The sequence below is a fragment of the Mesoplodon bidens genome (assembly GCF_964165515.1).
Source record: "Mesoplodon bidens genome assembly, chromosome: 17".
Lineage (NCBI taxonomy): Eukaryota > Metazoa > Chordata > Mammalia > Artiodactyla > Ziphiidae > Mesoplodon > Mesoplodon bidens.
The window spans coordinates 44,606,589-44,633,105 of NC_138174.1; positions in this window are offsets into that span (position 1 = coordinate 44,606,589).

Consider the following 26,517-nt stretch of genomic DNA (forward strand, 5'->3'; position numbering starts at 1 on the left):
GAGATGTCTACATTAGCACAAATCTGCTACTTGACCCTTTACCTTACTCCTCCAGTTTCCAGTATTGTCTAAGAGGGAAGGCTTAAAAAAAAAAGAAAGCATTGCTTATGACTATTGTAGAATTTTCTAGCCTCCCTAATATTATATTTTTAACTTCTGTTGGTGTCAAATGATGTTTGGACTCGTTGAGAATTTTGAAATAGTCACAAACTGCTTAGAGGAAAAGAATAGTTTCACTTAGTCTCTTATTCATAGGCATAAAACTTAGTTATTTGCCATCTAAAGCGTAAAATAGCCTACTGTTCACACAGAAAAAAGTAAACACTTTTAGACATGAACTGAAACATTTTGATGTAGCTTTCTAGGATACTTGCTTATTATAAATAATTATTTGTGGAATTTTTCTTCATATGCCTATGGCATTTAGAAAATAATAAAACATATATAGTTATAGATCCAATAATATATTTTTTGAAGTATTACTTACTACCTAATAGTTCTTACTAGTCAGGTGCTGGATTTAGCAAATAAGTAATTGCAAGGATATTCTGAAGGTACTCTGACCTTTATGTACCTTTCCACTACTGGAAATTGTTACCATTTTGATGTGATTGTTTCAATGCATATGAAACCCCTATTGCATAAATAAGTTTACAAAGACTAGAAAAAGAAGAAAGCATACTCTGCAAGTAATGTTGAGATTAGTGTGACATTATTACCACAATTAAGAAGTAAAGCATGAAAAATAAGAACTCAAAATATAGATATAAATAAGTAAATAAATACGAATTCAATGAACTTAACAACGTAATTTTAATTGACAAAAGCAAAAATTATTTGTCTTAAAAATATTATATTTAGTAAACATAGTTTTATCAATTTTTATCAAACTGATGATTTAAAAATCATTATTATCTCAATAAATACCAAAAAATTAAAACCCATATGCAATTACACAGACGTAAAACCACTGATCAATGCAGTATTCTCCAACAGGAAAATGGTACCTACCAAACTGTACAGCAAATAGCATTATTAATTGTGAAAGTTTATGCTTATTATCTTTAAAATCAGGATGGATGGCTACTGTTACCATTTTTTTTTTTTTTTTTTTTTTTGCGGTACGTGGGCCTCTCACTGCTGTGGCCTCTCCCGTTGCAGAGCACAGGCTCTGGATGCACAGGCTCAGTCGCCATGGCTCACGGGCCCAGCTGCTCTGCGGCATGTGGGATCCTCCCGGACCGGGGCACGAACCCGTGTCCCCTGCATCGGCAGGCGGACTCTCAATCACTGCGCCACCAGGGAAGCCCCTGTTACCATTTTTTAGTCAACATTGTATTTGAAGATCTAGGCAATACAATAAATCAAGAAAAATATGACATTTAAGAACTATAAAGGAGGTAACAAATTTTCATGATTTATTAGACATATCCAGAGAAACTATGCAAAGGACATTTAATCGACTAAAACTAGTAAAAATTCAAAATTATTCTAGAAAAGCTCAATGTATAAAAATGATAACATTCTTATAGTTTTACAGAAACAATTGGAGTATGTAATAAAGAGTATCTGAATTTCAATAACCAAAATATTAATATTAATAATATTAACAATAATAAATCACTTGTATTTTGGGATAAATCCAATAATAGATATGCAAGACTTTTTAAAAATGTGAAAATACACTTATATAAGGGCAGAGACATTTTATATAGAAAGATTTACATAAAGAGTTAAGCCCTTCCCGACCTGTCAACAAAATCCCAAAAAGATCTGATAAGTTTAAGTTGATTCCAAAATTCATATGATGAAGAATGGGCATGATAATTTTGAGAGAGGAGAGAAAAGGAAGAGGTAGCAGAGAAGGAATGGGAGGAAGAGAGGTGAAGAAAAGTGGAGGAGGGGAGAACAAAGAAGGTGGAGGAAATAAAGAAAAGAAAGAAGGGGACTTCCCTGGTAGCACAGTGGTTAAGAATCCGCCTGCCAATGCAGGGGACATGGGTTTGAGCCCTGGTCTTGGAAGATCCCACATGCCATGGAACAGCTGAGCCTGTGTTCTAACACAATGAGAAGCCCACCCGTAGCAATGAAAGCCCAATGCAGACAAAAATAAGTAAGTAAAATGAATAAATTTTAAAAAGTAAAATAAAAAGAAAAGAAAGAAGGAAGAGTACAAGAACTGTGAAAGAGAAGGGGGAAAAGGAGGAGGAGGAAAGAAAGTAGTAGTACAATTGGGATTCCATCTTCTAGCTGTCCAGAAAAATTATAAAACTCAATAGTTTAAAGATACTGATACAGGAAAAACAAATAAAATGCTAGAAACATTTAAATATTCATATGCATGTATATACATGTACACACATATATATGCATTATGTATTTTATATGTACATATATGTTTTATATATACATATTATGTATGGTTGTTATATGCCAAAGTGGGGTTCTTACTCTGTAAAGAACTGATGTACTATTCAATAAATTGTAGTGGGACAATTGGTACTTCATTTATAGAAAAAAAATGTTACATAACACTCCTATAAGAAACAGTGTACAAATATAACTTATTGATAGAGCAAAGAAGTACAAGTACATAGAACAAGTTTAAAAATAAAGAGAAATAATGTTTTAGAACATCCAGAAAAACTGATTTTGCAAACAGCATATGTAAGATTTCATAACAAGATATTTCAGTAATAGCTAGTAAAATTGAAAATGCACATAAATTTAGCAATTTCATTGTTAGTTATATATTCCAGAGAACACTCACACATGTACAAAGAGACTTGTGCAAAAGAATTGATTGTGGCATTTTTTAGCAAGTTAATTAAACAACTTTAAATGTCACTCAATGATAGAATGGATGGAAAAATTGTATAATCTTTGGAATATTAGGCAGCAAATGTAACATACCAGTTCTACAAAAATCCTTGTGATGAATCTCTTGTACATTTTTGGGGTGATAACATCAAGTTACAAGTGATATAGTTTGATATAATTATAAAAATAAAAATGTAAAAAATTGATATGTTTTATATAAGAATATGTAATTTTACAGTAATAATTGAACATATTCAGGGGAATAATGCAAATCTAATTTGGGATATTTGTTTCCTTTTAGGCATGGATGATGCAAATAAAATAGAAAAGATCACTTCAAAGGCATCTCTAATATTTAATTCTTAAAAACCTAAATTCTGAAAAAGATGACAAAGTATTAATCTACATGGTGGGTAAACAAGTGCTTCAGTACCTTTATATATATTTGACAAATTACATAATTAAAATATTTTTAAAAGATTTATGTTTCCAAGTGTATACAAGAAGAATGTTAAACCAGCTTTTCAAAGAGTTTTCAAGAATTATTAGACCATGAAAGTTATATTTGGTTTCTCAAATGTTCATTGACCCAAATTAAATTACAAATGCCATTGCTTCAGCCTTCCATTCAACCATACTCTTTTAGTGTTCTAGTAATCAGCAGGTTAAAAGAAGACAAGCTCCTTCCTGCAACAAGTATTCTGAGTTCCAACAAAATGTAACTTGTTATAAAACCCAAGCTGACAGGAAATGTGAACAAAGTACACTAAATTTATTTTAGGCACTGAGCATATGGGTCAATGCTTATTTGCATGACTGTCAACAAAACAATCCTCCTTTGTTGCTACTTATAACTTTAATGTTTTCTTTGCCTTTGAATCAAATTGAATCTACCCTTTGTCAATCACCTTTCTTCTTTTTCATTATCAATTAATATATTTGAGCCTTCTGAACTGTTTCACTTTGTATTGAGTTTTCTGATAATGAGATACCAAATTGAGTCCTCAGTATGTTTTAAAAACTTGTTATAGATCTTCTCATTTGTCGATGTCTTCAAGAGCAGTCCAAGACTTACTACTCTGCCCGCTTTCTTCAAGATTAATTCAAAGCTTGTCCACACCTAAATTGCTCTACAGCTGACCTGAGGGCATGCGCCTTCATCCTGGACTAATTTATATCCATCCTCAGATTTACCTCATCAGCTTTAAAGGTATTTGTTACCACAAAAAGTAAGCAAACAATGATGGGTGGGGTGGAATTTGGAGGCTAATCATTTGAACATTTGGGAGGAGTTTCATGGAAAGTAAAGTTTATAGACAATTTTATAAGCATTATTTCTGCATGCAATTCCAAGTGCCTTAAGGAGAATTTTTCTCCGGTTATTTCTTCTCCTGCAGGCAAGCAAGGACTACTACCTACTGTTAAGTTTACATTCTGCCTCTTTATGTTTCCATCTTATATTTTGGCTGAAGACATTATAGCATTTTCAAAGCCCTCATTCCTGAACACAAATTCTAAATGCTGTTTGCTGTCTCCATTTTTGCAAATATATATTTAATAGAATGCAAAAGTATATAAATAGATTCCATCCATAGAGGTAATCATCTAAACTGAGGTTATATTTGATTTCAGACTGAATATAGAAAGTGTCTGGGACATGGTACTCAATTAAAATTAGCTTTTGCTGCTCTTGTTGTTGCTGCTCGTGATTAGTCAAACCTGAGCACAATATAAGGTCACTGACTTATCTGGAAGAAGTAATTTTCAATTTTATTTAAAGTATATAAATTTGTATATAAATTGTTTATTGCAAATTTTATTTTGGAAACAAATATTCAACAACACATTTCCTGCCTATAATGAAAGATTCAATAATTAACAATAATAATATTCAGAATTTTCTTTTAATGTTTCTGTGCTACACCAAGCCCTAAGTTAACCCATCCTAGATCTCAATAAAGATAAACACTGCTCTTGTGGAAAAAAGAATATTCCTTTAGCCTGATTTGATAGGTCTTCACATAGAAAAGTAAAGAGAATAAATATTGTCCTTAAATATGGTCTCAAAGTGGAAGACCAGTTAAGGCTGACCATCAGGAATAAAAGCTAAGGATTTCCACTTTAATACAGCCAATAATGGGTAAAAAATGACTATAAACAATTTATAATATCTCTTGAGCCTTGTATCCCTTCCTTTTTAAAATATGTATGTTATCTCTTACTATTGGAATAAAAGCTAAGAGGTTTAAAATAGAAAAGGTATATATGATTTTAGGGCAGTAAAGATGGAGTTGATGAGAAAGTTATGTAGCCAGCCCTCCAGGAAGAAAAATTCAGTGTGATGAGGATGGCTCTCAGGAAGGGAAAATTAGCCAGATTTTCTAAGGCCAGACAAAGGAAGGAAAAAATTAGTGGAGGAATCAATTTGCACCTGAACTGGGACAGCCCCAACATGATCTATGTTGTAACTAAATTACTCCCAAAGGATAGAGGGTATGTACTATTGGGTTCCATGTATAACCCTATATTTTCAAAAAATTCTTAGGTGTTTTCACATATTTACATATATATGCCAAATATATATATATATATATATATATATATATATATATATATATATATATATATATGTGTGTGTGTGTGTGTGTGTATACATATATATAATAAAACTAATATTATGCTCTACATGTTATTATAAATTTTATTTTCACTTAATTTTATTTTCTCTGTCATTAAAGCAGCTTTTTAACATCTGCCTTAATAGTATATGGATAAAGCTTAATTTTCTTATTGTAAAATGTTTTATTGAGGTACAGTTGATTTATAATATGTTAGTTTTAGGTGTACAACATAGTGATTCAAAATTTTATAGATTATACTCCATTTGAAGTTATTATAAAATATTGGCTATATTTCCTGTGCTGTATAATAATGTCCTTGTAACATTCATTTTATACATAATAGTTTGTACCTCTTAATCCTCTCTCCCTATCTTGTCCCTCCCTCCTTCTCTCTTTCCCCTGGTAACCACTAGTTCGTTCTCTGTACCTGTGTTTCTGTTTTGTTATATTCATTCCTTTTGATTTTTAGATTCCACAAATGAATGATAACATACACTATTTGTCTTTTTCTGTCTGACTTATTTCAATTAGCATAATACACTCTAGGTCTATCCAGGCTGTCACAAGTGGCAAAATTTCATTCTTTTTATGAGTGAGTAGTATTCTATTGTGTGTGTATATATATATACCACATCACTGTGTGTGGTATATACATACACAATGGTATATATATACATACACACACATTGTGTGTGTGTATACCACACATTCTTCTTTATTCATTCTTTATTCATTCATCTTCTTTATTCATTTATCTGTTGATGGACACTTAGATTGCTTCCATATCTTGGCTATTGTAAATAATGCTGCTATGAACATGGGGGGCATTTATTTTTTCTAATTAGTGTTTTGTTTTCTTCAGATATATTCCCAGGAGTGGAATTGCTGGATCATATGGTAGTTCTATTTTTAGTTCTTTAAGGAAATTCCATACTGTTTTCCATAGTGCCTGCACCAATCTACGTTCCCATCAACAGTGTACAAGGGTTCCTTTTTCTCCACATTCTTGCCAACATTTGTTATTTGTGGTCTTTTTGATGATAGCCACTCTGACAGATGTGAGGTGATATCTCACTGTGGTTTTGACTTGCATTTCTTTCATGATTAACCACGTTGAACATCTTTTCAGGTGTCTGTTGACCACCTGTATGTCTTCTTTGGAAAAATGTCTACTCAGGTCTTTAGTCCATTTTTTAATTGGATTGTTTACGATAAGTGCATACATTTATTTCTGGGTTTTCTATCCTGTTCCATTGATCTATATGTCTGTTTTTGTGCCAGATCCATACTGTTTTTACTATTGTAGATTTATAGCATATTCTGAAGTCAGGGAGCCTGATACCTCCAGTTCTGTTCTTCTTTCTCAATATTGTTTTGGCTATTCGGGATTTTTTTGTGGTTCCTTACAAATTTAAAAAATTTTTTATTCTAGTTTTGTGAAAAATGTCATTGGTATTTTTATTGGAATTGCATTGAATCTGAAGATTGCCTTGGGTTGTATAGTCATTTTAACAATATAAGTTCTTCCAATCCATGAACACACTGTATCTTTCCATCTGTTTGTGTCATCTTCAGTTTCTTTCATCAGTGACTTATAATAGTTTTGAGTAGAGATCTTTCACCACCTTACTTAGATTTATTCCTATGTATTTTACTCTTTTTGATGCAATGGTAAATGGGATTGTTTCCTTAATTTTTCTTTCTGACATTTTGTTGTTAGTTATGGAAATACAACAGATTTATGTATATTAATTTTGTATCCTGATACTTTACCAAATTCATTTAGGATCTCTAAGTTTTCTGTTGCAGTCTTTAGAATTTTCTATGTATAGTATCATGTAATCTGCAAACAGTGACAGTTTTACTTCTTCCTTTCCCATTTGGATTCCTTTTATTCCTTTTTATTGTCTGATTGATGTGTCCAGGACTTCCAATACTATGTTGAATAAAAGTGACAAAAGTGGGCATGCTTGTCTTGTTCCTGTCCTTAGATGAGATGCTTTCAGCTTTCCATTCTTGAGAATTACGTTAGCTGTGGGCTTGTCATATATGGCATTTATTATGTTGAGATATGTTCCCTGTATACCTACATCCTGGAGAATTTATCTAGAATCCATTTATCATAAATGGATGTTGAATTTTATCAAAAGCTTTTTCTGCATCTAGTGAGATGATCATATAATTTTTACTCTTCAATTTGTTACTGTGGTTTATTACATTTATTGATTGGTGGACATTGAACCATGCTTGCATGCTTGGGTTTCATCCCATTTGCTCATGTTGTATGATCCTTTTAACGTGCTGTTCAATTTGGTTTGCAAAAATTTCGCTTAGGATTTTTGCATGTATGTACATCAGTGACATTGGCTTGTAATTTCATTTTTGTGTGTGATATTTTTTGTCTGGTTTTGGTATCAGACAATGCTGGCGTTTTGGAATGAGTTTAGAATCATTCTTTCCTCTGCAATTTTTTGGAATAGTTTGAGAAGGATAAGTGTTAGCTCTTCTCTAAATATTTGATAGAATTCACCTATGAAGCCATCTGGTCCTGGATAAAGCTTAATTTATTAAATTCATTTATTACTAACTTATTAAAAAGCATTTAAGTTAAGGTTCCCAGAAAAAATACAGAATACCTACCTAGTTAAATTTGAATTTCAGATAAACAAGGACTAATATTTTTAGTATAAGTATGTGCCTCAAAAACAGAAATATAGATCAGTGGAACAGGATAGAAAGCCCAGAGGTAAACTCATGCACATATGGTCACCTTATTTTTGATAAAGGAGGCAAGAATAAATGATGGAGAAAAGACAGCCTTTTCAATAAGTGATGCTGGGAAAATTGGACAGCCACATGTAAAAGAATGAAATTATAACACTCCCTAACACCATACACAAAAATAAACTCAAAATGGATTAAAGACCTAAATATAAGGCCAGACACTATCAAACTCTTAGAGGAAAACATAGGCAGAACACTCTATGACATAAATCACAGCAAGATCCTTTTTGACCCACCTCCTAGAGAAATGGAAATAAAACCAAAAATAAACAAACAGGACCTAATGAAACTTAAAAGCTTTTGTACAGCAAAGGAAACCATAAACAAGACGAAAAGAGAACCCTCAGAATGGGAAAAAATATTTGCAAATGAAGCAACTGACAAAGGATTAATCTCCAAAATTTACAAGCAGCTCATGCAGCTCAATATCAAAAAAACAAACAACCCAATCCAAAAATGGGCAGGAGACCTAAATAGACATTTCTGCAAAGAAGATATACAGATCTATCACTAATCATTAGAGAAATGAAAATCAAAACTACAGTAAGGTATCACCTCACACCAGTCAGAATGGCCATCATCAAAAAATCTAGAAAAAATAAATGCTGGAGATGGTGTGGAGAAAAGGGAACTCTCTTGCACTGTTGGTGGGAATGTAAATTGATACAGCCACTATGGAGAACAGTATGGAGGTTCCTTAAAAAACTACAAATAGAACTATCATATGACCCAGCGATCCCACTACTGGGCATATACCCTGAGAAAGCCATAATTCAAAGAGTCATGTACCACAATGTTCATTGCAGCTCTGTTTACAATAGCCAGGAGATGGAAGCAACCTAAGTGTCCATCGACAGATGAATGGATTAAGAAGATGTGGCACATATATACAATGGAATATTACTCAGCCATAAAAAGAAATGAAATTGAGTTATTTGTAGTGAGGTGGATGGACCTAGAATCTGTCATACAGAGTGAAGTAAGTCAGAAAGAGAAAAACAAATACTGTATGCTAACACATATATAGGGAATCTAAAAAAAAAAAAATGGCTCTGAAGAACGTAGGGTCAGGATAGTATCAAAGATGCAGATGTAGAGAATGGACTTGAGGACACGGGGAGGAGGAAGGGTAAGCTGGGACAAAGTGAGAGAGTGGCATGGACATATATACACTACCAAACGTAAAATAGATAGCTAGTGGGAAGCAGCCGCATAGCACAGGGAGATCAGCTAGGTCCTTTGTGTCCACCTAGAGGTGTGGGATAGGGAGGGTGGGAGGGAGATGAAAGAGGGAAGAGATATGGGGATATATGTATATGTGTACCTGATTCACTTTGTTATACAGCAGAAACTAACACACCATTGTAAAGCAATTATGCTCCAATAAAGATGTTAAAAAAATGTGCTAAGTATCTTATGGGACCGACTCCCGAGAGAATTGTGACAATATATTGTGTGTGTTCTTAAAAATTTTTTTAAATCTTTTGAATTTTATATAAAAATGATATCCATTATAATTTTAACTCACAATTTTTTATTACTGCCAAGGTGTAAGTAAAATGAAGGAAGGGATTTCTGTCTCTTTTGTCCAATGCTATGTCCTGTGCCTGTCATAAAGTAGGTGCTCATGAATATTGTTATGTGAATGAAATTAATGAGACTGAACTTTTTCTAGGAGCTTAAAGTTCATTTTAGTATTTTCTATAAATGATTTTAGATACCTTAAACACATTCTTTCTTCAATAAAATAAATGAAATGATTCAATATTTATTCAGCAGTAGAGAATCAAAAAATGACCAAGGCAAGTCCCAAACATCAGAGAGTTTTATATTGTATTCTTTGGGAAGGAATCATTAATAAATAATTACAAAAAAAGGCAGCACTTGAGTATCTCATAGAATCATAAGAAACCTGATCTACAAGTTTAGAAGAAAGAGAACCTAACTCTAGTTACGGGCTGAGTTAGGCTTCCCAAAATGGTTGGATTTCAAATGGGACTTGCAATGGTGACAAATTCAATAGGTTCACAAGGTGAACAAATTTTAGCAGGTTGAAAAGGCATGAAATTCTGACAGCTTAAGGCACTTTCAGGGAATGGAGTAACTTAGCTGAGCTATAATTTATAAAGACAGAGTTAGTGGGACATGAGGCTGGAAAAAAGAGTGGGACTTGACAAAGGAAATTACATTCTAATTAACCAATTAGTAGGGTGAGGATCATTAGTTGTCAGAAAATAACACGGGCCATAGGAATGAAATTCTATCTATATTTATAAGGCATTGCCAACTTGATAGGCAAAACAATCACTCTAGTTATTGGAATAAGAAGTAAATACTCTTAGCTATAAATTTAGAGAAAAAGCATTGGAAAAAAATGAGCTTTGTATAAGGAGGAGTATCTTCCATTTTGGTGCCCCATTTTTTAAACATGTCCCAAATTCAAATGGAAGTGATGTCCTTACCATGACCCTTCAATTGCCTGTGCTTTAGTGCAAGCTTCTTGGAAAGTGTTTCCCCCAGCAACACAAGCTTAGGAAAAGTGTATGGATTGATGTATTTCATTTGCATTCCACTTGCAACACAATATGGTCTTCTGATTTTAAAGATGCACTGACAGAGTATGAAACATAATATCACCTTGTATTATAGAGGCTACTGATAGAATATGGCAACTTTAACTCAAAACACTGCAGCTTTTGTTAAACTATGCTTCATACTTCACCTCATTTTGATATACAGGATGGAAATAAAATTATATGTCAGTATTAGAGTTTTGCATTAAATTGTAGTTTTTTCTCTTTTTTTGCCCCCCTTGCTCCTGCAAAGGAGATATATTTGTAGAGGACAGCATTTTTCTCATCTGTGACATATCTGCACAGATTCAATATATAATTTTCAGTACAAATATCATTCCATGTGAGGAAAACAACAATGCCCTGGGTTATGATTTCAACTTGCAAGGCTGGATGCTGTACTTTGATATTATTTATTTGAGTTTATGTAGCATGTATTACTTGAAATTTGAAAGCTGCTTCATTAATTCTAACAGTCAGAGCATTCTAAGCTAAGAAAAGCTGTCCTTCCACTTAGTTGAATGCTCAAGTACAAAATTATTAAAAAGCATCATGGGCACACAATGCAGCAGTAAGCTGATTTGTGTGCACAAGAGGGCTGTTTGTCCTCAAAAGTACATTCTTAAATAAGAAGAGGGTTGGAAAGAAAAGGCAAACAGCACCTTGAAGTGAAAGAACAGGAGCAGATGTCCTTTAGCTGTGTGTTTTATTGATTTATAAACACTCACTTGGGCTCCCTCATCTTTGCAGAGTAATTTAGATATGGGAAAATATCTGTGAAATATATTGATTGTGTTATTGATTGAAAAGCCAATTGCTGTTGCACTCCTGTTTTACCATTTAAGTCCTGACACATTTTGACATATGAGCCAGCTGTGACTACTACCTCGATTCTGCAATAAGATAATGTGAAAGCTGTCATAACCACTTCTCTGCCAGCCTTGAGGATTTACAGCATGTCAGGGCTGCTATTTAGCCTGCTCTTTAACTACCTGAATAATGAGGATTTGTTAAAGCTTTCACTCTAGGACGCTCACTTGTGTGTGTTTGCATTGGGTGTGTCCATATATGCACACAAACCCTTACTCATGTTTGATTCATTTAGTGAACTGATACTTGGTGAATTAAAAAATAATAATAATAAGGGATCCATTTCTTGGTATCTCCATATTTAATATGCACATGAGAATGATTGAATCCATGAAAGTATTGTTCTCTTTTTCTTTGGAGAAATTTGATTTCAGAACATTTCTCAGTATTTTTCACTTGTTATGAATTGGGTTTGTATTCTGCAGCAATGAATGAATTTGGAAAGAATGGGGGAGATCCATTCCTTTCTATTTACAGATTTGTCTTTGAGATATTTATTGCATGAAAAAGGAAAATAATACATGCAAAATTTACTCAATATCCTTGATTTGAAAAGAAAAACAAACTAGCTTCTCAACTTACCTGTTAAACCTCATAAAAATTCATATAAACATATCTCCACAGAGCACACTAAAAAAATCTACATTTTAGGACAGACCTCATTAGATGATTGAAACTGCAAATACTGTTTCCTGCTTCTAGTCATATAATCATAATACCCAAGAAAAACTCCTCTAAATCACCCTTTTGATACATTTAGTCAATATGGATCTTTTCCAAATAAGGCTGTTTAAATGTATACTCTACATTATTAAAGTTGGTGTCCATAATATTCCTCTTATATTCTGATGCATCTTCTCATTGTCATACAATCTCTCTGATTAATCACAAGCAGCATGTTGATTTGTTCTCTTCTGGGTTATTTAAAAGCATCCTTCAATTTATGTAAACCAATGTAACAGACCCATTGTAAGGGAGCAATGTTGATGTAAATAACCTGGGAACAATGCTCCATATTATAAGGATGGACAGCAGATTACTCCTCTGGGAAATGAAAATGTTCATTTAACGGTATGAATGGCACACCATTCTGGCAAAAGACTGACATATCAGCAGTGTTAAGCATTAGACTTGTGATTGATTTGGATCCAGCTTCGAAAAATCCAACATCTCTTTTCAATGTGCAGGTTTCCTATAATGTGGAATCTAACAGAAGTATATTTTAGAGCTTCAATATCATACCCTATAGCATATTTCACCTCCATATAAAATTGCAAGCAGGATTTTATGTAAGTTAACACAATATCAAATAGATTCTGACAAGCTAAAATCTTTAGTCCAAAGACACATAAGATTGCTTTAGAATATGGCACCAGTAAAGGGGAAGTGACAGGTAGACAAACTAAGATGGCAGGATTATACACATTCTGCAATGCAGACCCAACTATGTACATTTTCTGCAGTGTACAGAACTGAACTATGATGCTGGAGTAGCAATTCTTTCTGTAACTGCCCACTCTCCCTCTCTACTTTGGAGGCAGTATTAGAGTAAGATCCATTCAGGAGAAGCTGTGTTCCAGGTTGTTCTTCAACCTCAGTGTGCAAAATGTTTGTCCAAGAAATGCATTGAATATGCATGTTCCTGGGCTCCCCAGTAGAGATTCTGATTTCGTAGCTCTAGAATAGAGCAAAGGAACCTGGTTTTATTAAAAATAAACTTTTATATTTGAACTAATTTGACACATACAAAACTAGTAAAAATTGTATAGAGTCCCATTATTTCCCTCATCCCAATTCTTCTAGTACTAACATTTTTGCATAAACTCAGTATAATTTTTAGTATTAGAAAATCACCATTGGCACAATATTATTAGCCAATTTACAGACTTTGAGTTTCACTGATTTTTCTACTTGTGTGTTTTCCTGTTGCAGTTTCCCACACTGCATTTCATTATTTCTCCTTAGTCTTCTCCAGTCTGTAACAGCCCCTCAGGATCTGCTTTTAATTAATCACTTAGGTTTATCTGATATCAGTTGGTTTGCAAAGAAAATTATGAGAAGCACTCATCGAGATGGTCACTTATGTTCATAAATCTGCTGCAAACATTAGCTGCTAAATTATTTAAAGGGGACTATATTAAAGAATTTGAAAACTAAAACTGAAATATAGCCATGAATAAAAAAATCACGTTCCAGCCTCGAGACTATTTTATGTCTTTAGTAGTTTTTTTTTTTTTTTTCAATATTATTTAACTTGTTTTGTAGTTGTTTCAACATGTATTCTATACTGGCCCTTCAGTTCAGCCAACTGTCATTTCTTAGACCCTTGCCACTCAATGTTGGTCTGCATCACCTGGGAGCTTATCAGAACTTCAGAATCTCAAGCCTTACCCCAAGCCCCTGGCTACAAAATCTGAATCTACATTTTGACTAGATCTGTAGGTGACATGCTTGGTCAAAAATATTTGAGAAGAATTTGAGGATCTTTGTCTGTCACACCCAGAGGCTGAGAGGGGAAATCCCCTGGAGTCCCTCTGCATCACTACTAATTCTCAACCTACTGATACTATTATTTCTCTGAATTGGTTACAGTTGCCTCAGATAATTATGGGTTCCCTTTGTTTCTCTTTCCCTTTGCTTATGCTTGGTATAAATCCTACAATATGGTTCTATTTGAGATCTGATTTGTATTCCACATGTCCATCAGACTCACTGAGTGGGCTGTCATGCTGGACTGTATTCCACTGATATTACATTTCTGAATGGCAGACATATTTGATGTACTATTCCAACATTTCATGAGTTGGCTTATTCAGGTGGTTCATGTAAAATTGATTTTGTACAAAACATTTTGTGCACTTTACCTGGATCTCTGTGCTCTAGTCCTGTGTGCATCTCTCAAAATTAGCACTGACTTTCTGGATGAGCTTGGGCAAATAATTATCCTTTCTGCTTCTTATTTTCCAGCTGTTATATGGAGAGCTTTACATTGCCACAGAATGTTAGCTCTCAAGAGGATCTTAGATATTACTGAGTTCTTATTACAAATTTAACATGTAGAAAATTAAGACACAGTAAGAGTGTGTCTTGTATAAGGTCCACAGTCCATCACTAGGAAGAAAAACAAAGTCACATCTCAGGTCTTGTGACTATAGCTCTGAGTTTTTTCCATACTACATGTCCTCCAATATAATGCATCATCACTACCCTTTGCATATTTTCTCAGAGTGAAAGGGATCCCTTTTTCTTTCCAAAGCTTTCCCTTTGACTTTACTTGAGATTCCCACCACTCCAACTTTGATCTCTTCATGTCTTTCTGCATGCACACACATCAAAGCTTTTTTTTAATTTAATAAATGACAAAAACCATAATAAAACAAAAATACTTCCTACTACTTATCATTCATATTTCTGTATTTTCCACTTTTCCACAAATCCCTTGAATATCTCTGCTTCCTCAGTATCCAATTACTTTTCATTCCATCTTATTCTGCCTTCTTCCTTAAATCATCTACTGACATATCACTAATTGATATCATTGATAACCTGCACATTTACAAATTCAAAGGCCATTGTCCACTCTTCATCCTTCTTCACCTCTCCAAAGTGACTAAACTCTTAACCACATCCTATTTCTCAAAACTATGATCTCCTTGGCTTTTCTAGCACCTCTCTTTCCTTGGTTCTCTGATCTTTCCATCATTCTTTCACACTGGCTCATCATTCTCTATCCACTTTTAAAATGTCCTTATCCATTTGGCTATATTATTTGTTGTCTTATATGCTACTTGTGATACTCTTCCAAGGTGATTATCTTAGTCTATATGCCAGGGATTGATTTATTGGTGTTTGTTTCTTTTACCCTTTTTGTCTGCTCAGTGAAATGGATTTGATCCCTTAAATATTTCTCCTTTTCCAGCTGCCATAACTTTAAGCTTTGTCAGTAGAGGGAGCTGGAGTAGCCAAAGGAAAGTGCTTTTTCTTGGCTGCAGTGCTCAGTAGCCAGGCTCTTGCAACACAGGCATCTTCTCCAGTGTCCAGCTTCTACAGGACACTCAACTTTCCCAGGGCCCGATGCCTGCAGTATGTGCTTTTTTGTGGCACCAGGCTCCCACTGTGCACACAGATTCTTCAGCACCAAGTTTCCACAGCATCAATATCTTCTGTGGTGTCTTGTGATGCATGGTGGTCAGCAGGACTCACCGGCCAGGAACTTTTCCCAGTAACCCTCTTTGGTGTTTTTGTTTTGGGGTACCACTGATGAGCTACTTCCCTGTAAACAGCTTTCCCCAGCACCATAGAGGGCAGATTTCTGGAATGTCCTTATGGTGTGACACCACAGCAACTTCTCTGCCATTCGTTGAGCCAAGGCTGTGCTTTCTCCAACAAAACCTTGATCTCGGCCTGGGAGAACTCCCTTGGTTTCTCTATCTCAGCCCCATAAGGAGTGGCTCCCTTGCTTTTATATCTGTTATTCCTATATTTTTTAGAATTCTTTTTACTTCTTCCTCATCAATCCTTTATTACTGTAAGCTCCTGTAATAATTGATAATTATTCATATTACACTTTACCTGTTCAAATTACTGAGTGATTTCTGTCTCCCATTTGGGTTCAGAAATGATACAGCTTCCCCAGTGTGATATAGTCTAGTTTCCCCAGAGAGCAGTGCCTTAGATAAAGTCTTAATGTTACTATTCTATTAGAACATAGAATCCGAAGGAAGCAAGAATAAGTTAAAAGAAAAATGAGATAAGGCAGGAAGGAGAAACAGGATGAAGGGTTTCTAACTAAGATGGAGGTACCCATTGTTGCCAAACATAATTGATTGATGGATTACATTGGGCCATGTTCTGCGAGTCTGTATGAACTAATGGAAGTCCATTTTGAGGAAAAAGGGGAAATAATTTACCTGCTGGCTCTTGACATCCATTGATCACAGTTTCACTCCACAGCATATTAAATTCCCTCTACTTCTAATCTGTGCATACAAAGATGCCAAGATCTCTCCCATGCCTCATACCATATGAGCAAAATGGGTGTCTTGAGGCAAGAGGGAAAAGATACAAGGTGTGGGCATGTGACGCATCTGCACAAAGGTGGTCAGAGTCCATGCAGCACTGGTCCCTACAGTGGTGGCTTGCGTGGCAATGATGGTAAGTAGCTGAGGGTCCCAGAGACAGATAAGAATAGAATATATGAGGAGGCACCCAAGATATACCCGACACAGGATTTTATCCATAACATAAACTACATGCCATATGCAGATGTGTCACAAGTGTCTATCTCCAGCCACACTTTTCCTCCTGAGGACCACGCTCTAAGTCCAAATGTTTAATCAACATAACTGCGTATGTTAATAGTGCCTTAAATTGAGTATATGCAAAACTGAATTTAATTTAATATTGTGAAACCAAACTCTGCCTAATGTTCTCCCTTAGTCAAGAGGGTCAGCTTTCATTTTTATATTCTTCCAAGATGGAAACTTGGATAATCTCTTGCATTTTGCCCACTCTCTCACTGGCTGAAATTTAAGTACTCAACACATCATTTCACATTTTTTCTTTAGAGATGCCTCTCAAGTCTGGCTTCTCTTCTCTTCTTCATTGTCATGGTCTTATTCCAAGTCCATCCTCATCATTCTCTCAAACTACTGCAGCAGTCTCTTGTCACAGCATCTCCCTAATACCTTCAACATGATGATTCTCTTTTAAAAAATGATTCTGTTACTTCCTTATATTAAAACCACCCTGCATGTCCATTGGCTACAAAATAAAATCCAAATTCCTGAGTTTGGCATACAAAGTCATTCACAGTGGGCACCCAATTGTCCATCCCTAACACCACAACTTCCATTCATTCTACACTTAGCCCATGCTCTTCTCATGTCCTAAGCTCCCATGCTTCCACTTTACAGAACTTTGCAACATATCACAGAATTTCCAAAATTTTCATGTTCCAGGACTTAACACAAATGTCTTTCCTAGTGCTTAGAATGGAAAAATCTATAATTCTCATAAAACTCAGGTCAAATGTCACCTCTTCAGTAAGTTTCCTAGAAGTAAATAACTGTTCTTTTCTCTAAGCGGATCCCACAGCACACTTCCTTTTCATTCTAAAAGTATTTATCATATTTTATTACAAGTTATTTGTTTTCACACCTGTATTACCCACCATATTATGATTTTCTCTAGTGCTAGGACCATGTATTATTCATTCTTGCCTCTCCAACACTCAGCATAGCACTTGTTCATAAACCACCCAATAAATGCATGTTGATTTGAATGTAAATGAAATCATAGGTGTAAAGGTATATATGTATAGTATTGTTATCACCAAAGCAGCATTTCACTATAGCTTGATGTGTATCTACTTTTAAACTTATAAAGATTCTGTGTTGATGCCACAGACACTTTGTCAGCCATCCAAAAAGGAGCAGAGCTTTTTGCCAATGAGCAAGAGCAGTGTATGTTGACAGTTTATTTCAGTACATTATATGGCACTCAACCAAAATTGAACAGTAAGAAAAGATGGAAAGAAAATGACTATTTTCTAGGTCTCCATCACTGAATGTAGGACTAGATAGATTTCATGATGTTCATGTGCCTTGGTTTGCAGCAGTCTTATGTGTAAATCAAATTGATCGTCCTAAGTTGTTTGGCCCAGGACTGTCATTCTAAGGCCTACAGTCATGCAGTGCTATGTTACACTCTATTATTGCATACTACATCACAGCATACTGTATCCATTACAGTCATCTCATGTGGAATTACCTCTTACAGAAGGATGGAACACACCCTAAATTATAATGGCCTCATCACTTGTACTAGCTTTAGTAGAAGAAGCCCTTTGAGCAACCATGTTATTACCTCTGGTATGATTAGAGAAAAGGTAGTAATTCATTCTAAGATGAAAATGCTTTCCTAGAAAAAAAATAAATCTCAATATTTTAAGATATTTAAGATTATCTTTACAATTTACAGAACTATGTTCAGAAATTTTCCTCTTAGAATGATATGATTTTATGTATGATGCTAGAGTAGAAGTTAACTTTCAGACTGATTTGTGAGCTAAGAGACTTGATTCATCAGATCATTGCACTTTTTATAAAGATACAAACTTCTTGTTTTTCTAGAAGTTTTGTATTTTCCTGGTCCAAAAATTATATGTTGAATATGTCCAATTATTTGGACCCAGTATCCTCTGCACTCAGACTGGAGAAATTTTTCTCAATTATATCAGGAATAGTTGTGCTTCCTCATCTATTGGCTTATTTTATGTTATAGACTATGTAAACACTACAGATACTCATTTTTCTTTCTTTGCTTTGGCTGGACAAAACTTAGAGTGAAATTTGTGGCTTGTATTTAGCAAATGCATAAGTCTTTGTACATTGAATATTTAAAATCAACCCTCATTACAAATTCACCTTAATTTCCTACCCTTTTCCCTACCCTCTGTCTTCACTTAATTCAACTTTTTTTTTTTTTTTTTTTTTTAGCATTCCAAAGCACCTATCTTTTTAAGACTGGGTTAATTCATTTTTAGGAACAAAGTGGAGAATTAATAAATAAATGCAGAAATAAAACTATTCCTTCCAATGAATTGTATAATTTTTATTCTTTGTCCCAGACTAACTATTTGCTGGGCTTCATATATCAGCAGAACTACATAATAGAAACATCAAATATTCTACTTCAATACCTCTTAATGTATCAGCATAACCTGAGAAAATATCTCTTTAAAATTTTAAATAATCATTCCTATGTCCCACACCTGAGAATTCTGACTCAAGTCTAGCATGAGCCCATTTAGCTGTATTTTTTGGACATCTTCACAGATGAATATGACATATAGTCTCATTTCACAAAAAAAGAACATCTGGAGAAAATAGGATCGATCATCTCTTCAAAGTGAAAATGAAGGGGAGTAGGGATTCCCTGGTGGTTCAGTGGTTGAGAGTCTGCCTGCTGATGCAGGGGACACGGGTTCTTGCCCCTGTCTGGGAAGATCCCACATGTCACGGAGCGGCTAGGCCCGTGAGCCATGGTTGCTGAGCCTGCGCATCCGGAGCCTGTGCTCCGCAACAGGAGAGGCCACAACAGTGAAAGGCCTGCGTACCACCAAGAAAAAAGGGGGGAGGGCGGTTAAACTTGCTTATGTATATTTATGATAGATAGACAGATAGATAGTAGATAGGACGTTGTTTAACAAACTAAGAAGGGAGGGTAAAAAGGAAACAACATAGAAGATAGAGAAAATACATTAATTTAAATCACATGAATCTGGTAGAAATAGTATGCTAGAAACACATTAGGTTTGTGATGTAGTTTCAAAGATTACTGAAAAACAAAAATTTCTCCTCTCTTTTTTCAGGCCATCAAGATAGGTGAGTAAATATCATGTTTAAGCATTTGCCATATGTTAAGGAACGTAAGAAGTATTTTATCACCTGTACCTCATTTTATACTAGGATACCCCTTTAAGCTAAATATGATCATCACCATTTTTTAGGTTAGCAAATTGATATCTATTTAGGTTGAACATCTGGCCACAGTTACACAAGCATAGGTTTGGAAGTGATGGAAGCTGGATGTAAATCCACATCTTTTTACTCCCAAATCTGTATATTTGCTTTCCATGTTTCATTGTGCTCCTTCAATATATTTGTTTTTTCTCTGGATAGAATTCTGGATAATGCAAAATAAACACATTTATCCTTTCCTAACTTCAAATATGGCAAGAGAAATGACTTAAATATATATGAGTTTGCAATGACTATTTCTTGAAGTGGGGGAAATCTAGGTAAACACTAAACTATGAATGGGGTCAGCGGCTGTTAAGGTTTTTCAGTTTTATATATTCTGAGATGTTATTTAAATAAAAGACATGGGTAGTTTTTTGTGTGATTAATGGAGCATATACCCAGATTCATTTGATCCTAGATTCATTAACCCCTGCTCCACTGATTTTTACTCAGTATTTCTAACAAAAGAGAATTACACTTTGAAAGCAAAGATGCAGATAAGCTTATATTCTGTATAGTGAAATAGCTCTCCTTGAGTTTGTTGGATTTTTTTCCCCAAACGTCCTTTCTATGTGGGATGTAGTGTGAATTTAGTCTCACAAATTTTGTGCTAATTAGAGTTGGTTTGTTTTATTCTGAAAATATTTAACAAGGAAAAATCATATATCTAGACTATTCAATGTCATATGCATTTGGCAAAAATTAGTTTGTAATCCTTTTAATCCTATAGTTATCAGAAATGATTATTTTTAGAAACAGAGTGGCTAATTTGGTTTATTAAAGGTGGCAATACAATATCTTAATTCTTTACTTACTTTTCTTTGCTAATTTTGAAATAAGTTGTTTATTATTTTGCAATCATTTTGACAATGTATACCTTTTTAGTACTGTGTTCAAACTAAACAACAACAGCAATAGCAACTCAACTTTGTAAAGTCTTTAATGTTAAGACTAAAACTATGAACAGAGTGTATTTAAATTGCCTAGGTCCAAGATTTTCAATTCTACTCAGGCAGCTTTCCTTGAACTAGTGGGTTGATTTTACTGTCAACTTTGGGCTGTCTGGGTACACTCACTTTCAACAGGAAATCAAATGAGATTTGAATTTCATAATTTATGTTGGGTCTCTGAATGTTCCATTTGTGCTGGAAAGATCCTATAAAAGCCTAGCAAGATAACTTCATTGGAAGGGAATATGATACAGCCAAAACTGACATTATAGATAGTCACAACAAGTAGCTAATACAAGATACCTTTTCCAGCTCCACATACCTCTCATTAAATGTAAACATGCTAATAGATTTTTGGACAGAATACTGTGGATACTATTCATTCATTAATCAAAACAGAGTATATTATCATATTTACCAGTTTTAGAAAATGTGTGTCCTGAAGTCTAAACATATCTGTGAGTCTCCCTTCTCAGCTCCAACCACCAGTTAATTAAAATAAGTATAAGTTTTTGAGCGCTCACCTGGGAACAAACATTGTGTTTTAAATACTCAACATACACTCTAACTTTCTTTCTAACTTTCCTATGAAATAAGTGTGGTTTTCTCTGTTAAAACAATGAGAGATCTGAGGCTCAGAGGGGTAAATCTACTTGCCTTAGGTGAAAGTGCTGATAAATCACAGAATCATGATTCCAACCCAGGCTTCAAATTCCAAAGCGCCCTTGATCACTGCTGTAATACTTCTCTCCTTCTCTGCTTCCCAAACAGAATCCTTTCTTTGTCAATAGATTTGTTAGAGGCCAGCACACTTGTATTTCTGCATCCTTCTTTCTATTTATATTATTGATGAAATATTTTAAGAATTCCAACTATAGCACATAAATCTGTTCTGGAGTTTAAAACGAGTTCATCCATTCTTGTTCCATTAGCAGAAAAGTAGGTTCGTTTTGTAGTCTTATGTTAATATTACCTTGAAATATGAAAGATCTCTATTTCTCATATGGGTGTAGAAATCTATGGAAAAGGCAGTAATATCATTTTGGCAGTGTATCATCCTGAATCAGAAACTAAAGCATGCAAACTGAAATTGATTTGTAACAGGTACCTTATTAGAAGCAAACATCAAGAAAACTAGAATCAATGTTGAAACAAAAATTTGTCTTGTAAGCATTCCTGAGTGAAATGTGTTGACACAGCATCACATTCTGTAGCCCCATTTTTGCATGCTTTTCAAAGCACAGCTATCTCAGGCTGAGGGAGATGAATAATTGACTGATCACTGCATAATTCAACATAGTGTTGTAAAAATTCAAGGTCTGGCAAATTTGAAGCTTTCCTTTTTTATTGAGACCGAGGTTAAAGTTTCAATCAACCTTGAAGAAACATTTAAATAACACAAGGATATATGATTTATTAAAGTGCATATTATTCTTTCTTATATTCCCTCCTTCTTCATTAAGCTACCTCACATAATGCACATATAAAGTTAAAAGACTATCTATGAAGTTTAGTGGGGTTTCCGCCTGTAGCGACTTCAAAAGCACTAACATAATCAATGTCTAAACACACTTATCAAGCAAATAAGCTCAAATATGTTACCTTCTATCTATCTCATTATATTTCTTTCTTATTTTTATACACAAACTATTTTATAAATTTAATATGAAAAGGGGAAAGCAAAATTATTGTAAAATATGCTGACAATTGTATCCAATATATTATAAAATTTCCACAAAAGAAAAAAAAAAAAAAACAGCGTGTGGAGTAATTTTTCATTCAATTGATTTTCCTATAAAATTTTTTATTATCTATTATGTTTCAGAAACTCTCTTCAAAACCAGAATACACTTGGAAAGGGTAAAAACAGATGCTATGTCAAGGAGAAAATGATAAGCTTTAACAGGAAAGTATAGAAAAATGAAAAAGCTGCTTTTGTTCAATTAAGTGCAACATATGAAATGAATTAGCATATTAGTTTAAAATGCTATTATTGTATTTAGTTTCAAATAAAGAGTGCATTTTAAATTTTTAAGATTATAAAAATTCCCCCATTTAGTTTTTCTAAAAAAATTAGAAAAATCTCCTCCACATTACATTCCATATTAATGTATAATAATTATTTTATTCTATTGGCAATATTATAGATATTCGCAGAAATGTTTGGGGCATTGTTAACCTTTGGATATTTCTGTCTATATAAATAAACATGTGCTTTGTACAGAAGTTTGGTTTGGTACAAGATTTTTCCAATAAGTGAAAGGTGTGTTTTGCTAAGCTATGTCTATTTAGGAAGTTGGTTTTATTTATTTATTTATTTTTTAAAATCATACTCAGTGTATACTCAGAGAAAACAGGATGAGTGGCAAGTTATGTATGAACAGGTGTGATTGACTTTGCATTACAAATAGCCTTTATCATAAAATAACGTAAACTCCAATCTAAAGTACTTGAGAAAATTTAGTTCAATCCTATCTACTTAAGTAGACTAAGAACTTCAGCATAATTCTACTAACAAAATTCTATGTACAAAATTGTGTATGATATAACCACTATAACATATGAAATAAACAGAAGCCATGCATGTCCTCTTTGAAAATCTGATAGCCTCATTGGAAAGTAAAATGTTAGTATGTAAAACACTTAACAAATACATATGAGGATTTAATATTTTTTTCCTTTCTAAATAATTTCCCAAATCCAAAATGAACAGAGCATGACATGGGGCCAAAGGTGAATTTTAAAATAAAGTGAACAAAACAGCTCAATAAATTGCCATGTTTTGAAGAATGATTTGGGAGACAAGATACTGCTATTGATAATTAAGAACCTTTTAAAATATCATCATATACTTAAGCCCAAAACTGAAACATTCCTCTTTACCTAAGGTAACATAAATGCTAGAAATCCTTTGAACATCATAAGATCTAAGTCAGGAAGTCACATACTTGGGACACTATTTTTCAACTTCTTTAGTGACATAGATTACCCAGAATCACATAAAACTTTTTTGTCCTGAATTTTACTTAGCAGTTCCTTGGGCTGTCTAATGAACTAAAATAATTCTCATTATTGTTAAGTGCACAGGACTGTAGGCTGCATGGCACACACTGTTGATTTGATACCCTTTATGATGACAGTCTATGGTTCACCAGCTTGGTTAAACAGCACATCAGAAGCAGTGATGGGTGATCAATCTCATTCCCCATAGCATTGCTCCCCAAAGAGTCATTATTAAGAATAAAATGAGGAAAGGCCATCAGAGGGAATCATTGGGTCTATAGCTTTTTTAAAAAATCTAATAAATAAATGAATAGGAGTCTCAAGAAAATGCATTTTTAAAACCTTGTTTCAAAGGGAACCAAAGGGACTGACTAATATCTTGGAAATGGCAATTTTATTTTCATCCTTACTAGTACACATCAGTGTCAAATACTAAATAGGTGCATATTATGTAAGGATATTTAGATGGAACTTACATTTCATTTCCATATTCATTTGTAGGAATTAATTTAAAAAGCATACAAGGTATCAGAATCTTGACCTCATGACCAATAGTCAATATCTATAAATTGGTATAAACTGAAAACTAAGTTTTTGATAAATAAATTTTATTCTTAAGAATAACATCTTATAGGGAATTCCCCTGTTGTAGTCCAGTGGTTAGGACTTCATGCTCTCACTGCTGAGGGGTTCAATCCCTGGTGGGGGAACTATATCCCACAAGCCGCTCTGCATGGCCATAATAAAATAATAATAATAATAATAATAATAATAATATCAATAAATTTTTGCTCTGCTATTTTATATTGAAGGATAGAAAATCAACAGTGCAACTAGAATAAAATTCAATTCTAAAATCTAAATTTATTTCTAAAATGATTTAATTGGAACAAATCTAATCTTAATTTCTTTCTTGTAGAATTATACAGATTGAGAATGTTTTAAAGCATACCTAGTAAGGTATAGTAAATGGGACTAACTTTATCCCCATGTAAATTTCCCTTGTAGGAACTTGATTGCATTGAAAGACAGATAAAAATTAGTGGAGAATGTTGTAATTCAGAAAAATAAATTGTTATTTATAATAACAACTCACATTTATTAGTGCTTACAATGTTTCAGGTACCTGCTAAGAACTTTACATAGATTATCTCGTTTAATCTTCACAGTAACCCTGAAGTAGTTTCTATTACTCTTTTACATATGAAAAACTGAGAAATAGAAAATTAGATAACTTATCTAAGGTCATTGTGTGTTAAGTGTTGGAAATAAGAAAGTTTGACTTCAGGTTCCACCTTATTAATTACTATGGATTCTTACTATCTATAAAATATTGCTTCAAAATTTTTACAAATTGCTGTTATTTCCAGGGCTCATTTTTTTTAATCTTATGGAGGGAAATACTCTCTATTTGATAAATGAAAGACATAATTGAAAAAATGATGTTAAATGTACCCATTGTTTTGTTTACCCAATGGTTTGTGAGTCAAGTTAGTTACTCTCAAGAGCAAGTTACAGAAAACCTTATCAAAGAGTTTTCCAAATTGTCTACAAATAGTTAGAAAATGAGAGTGTTTCTGATTAAAAAAAAAAAAAAAACCTCACAGAGCTGGTTCGATGATTAGATTAATTCAACAGCTCAGTGATATCATCCATATTACTCATCTGCCAAACTCATCATAACCCTCTTAGATTCACAAGATGGATGTTGAAATTCCAGATATCACACCCAGACAGAGTAATGTACAGTAGAAAAAGAGAAACCTTTTCAAAGAGAATTCTGAAACTTCCCTCATGTCTCCTTGAGCAGAATTTTGTAATATATCCATTTCTAAACCAATTTCAAGCAAGGAGAAGATAAATGTCATGATCAGCTAGACCAAATATGATTCAGCTCCAGCTCAAGATGGATGAGACCACTTCTCCTGAAGGATGTGACCACATTGAGACAGGTGGATTCCTGAATTAAGTTAGGCTATTTTGCAAGGGAGAATAGTGGGGAGGAGTAAATAGTTGCTATCTAAGCATTAAAAAAAAAATAACAGTGGCATCACTCCAACTTAAGGACAAGTATAAAGTTGAAAAATCAACAAATCTTCTTAGATTTATCAGAGAAGTGAAGTCATAGGGCAAGTGGCTGCCCCCAATATTGGAAATACCAACAGGTGAATACAGAAAATCAAATTTTTGGATCAGAAACCCATAAGAAGAAACCTCTGTGGAAACCAGTGCTGGGTAGGAAAACCTGAATTGTAATTGATGAATTGCTGGAGGCTTAATGTAGACAAGTCTGAAAGGTAAAATCTCCAGGGTTCACAGTTATGGTGAGACCACACACTTGGAGTTTTACCTTCAGGAGTTTGACCAAGTT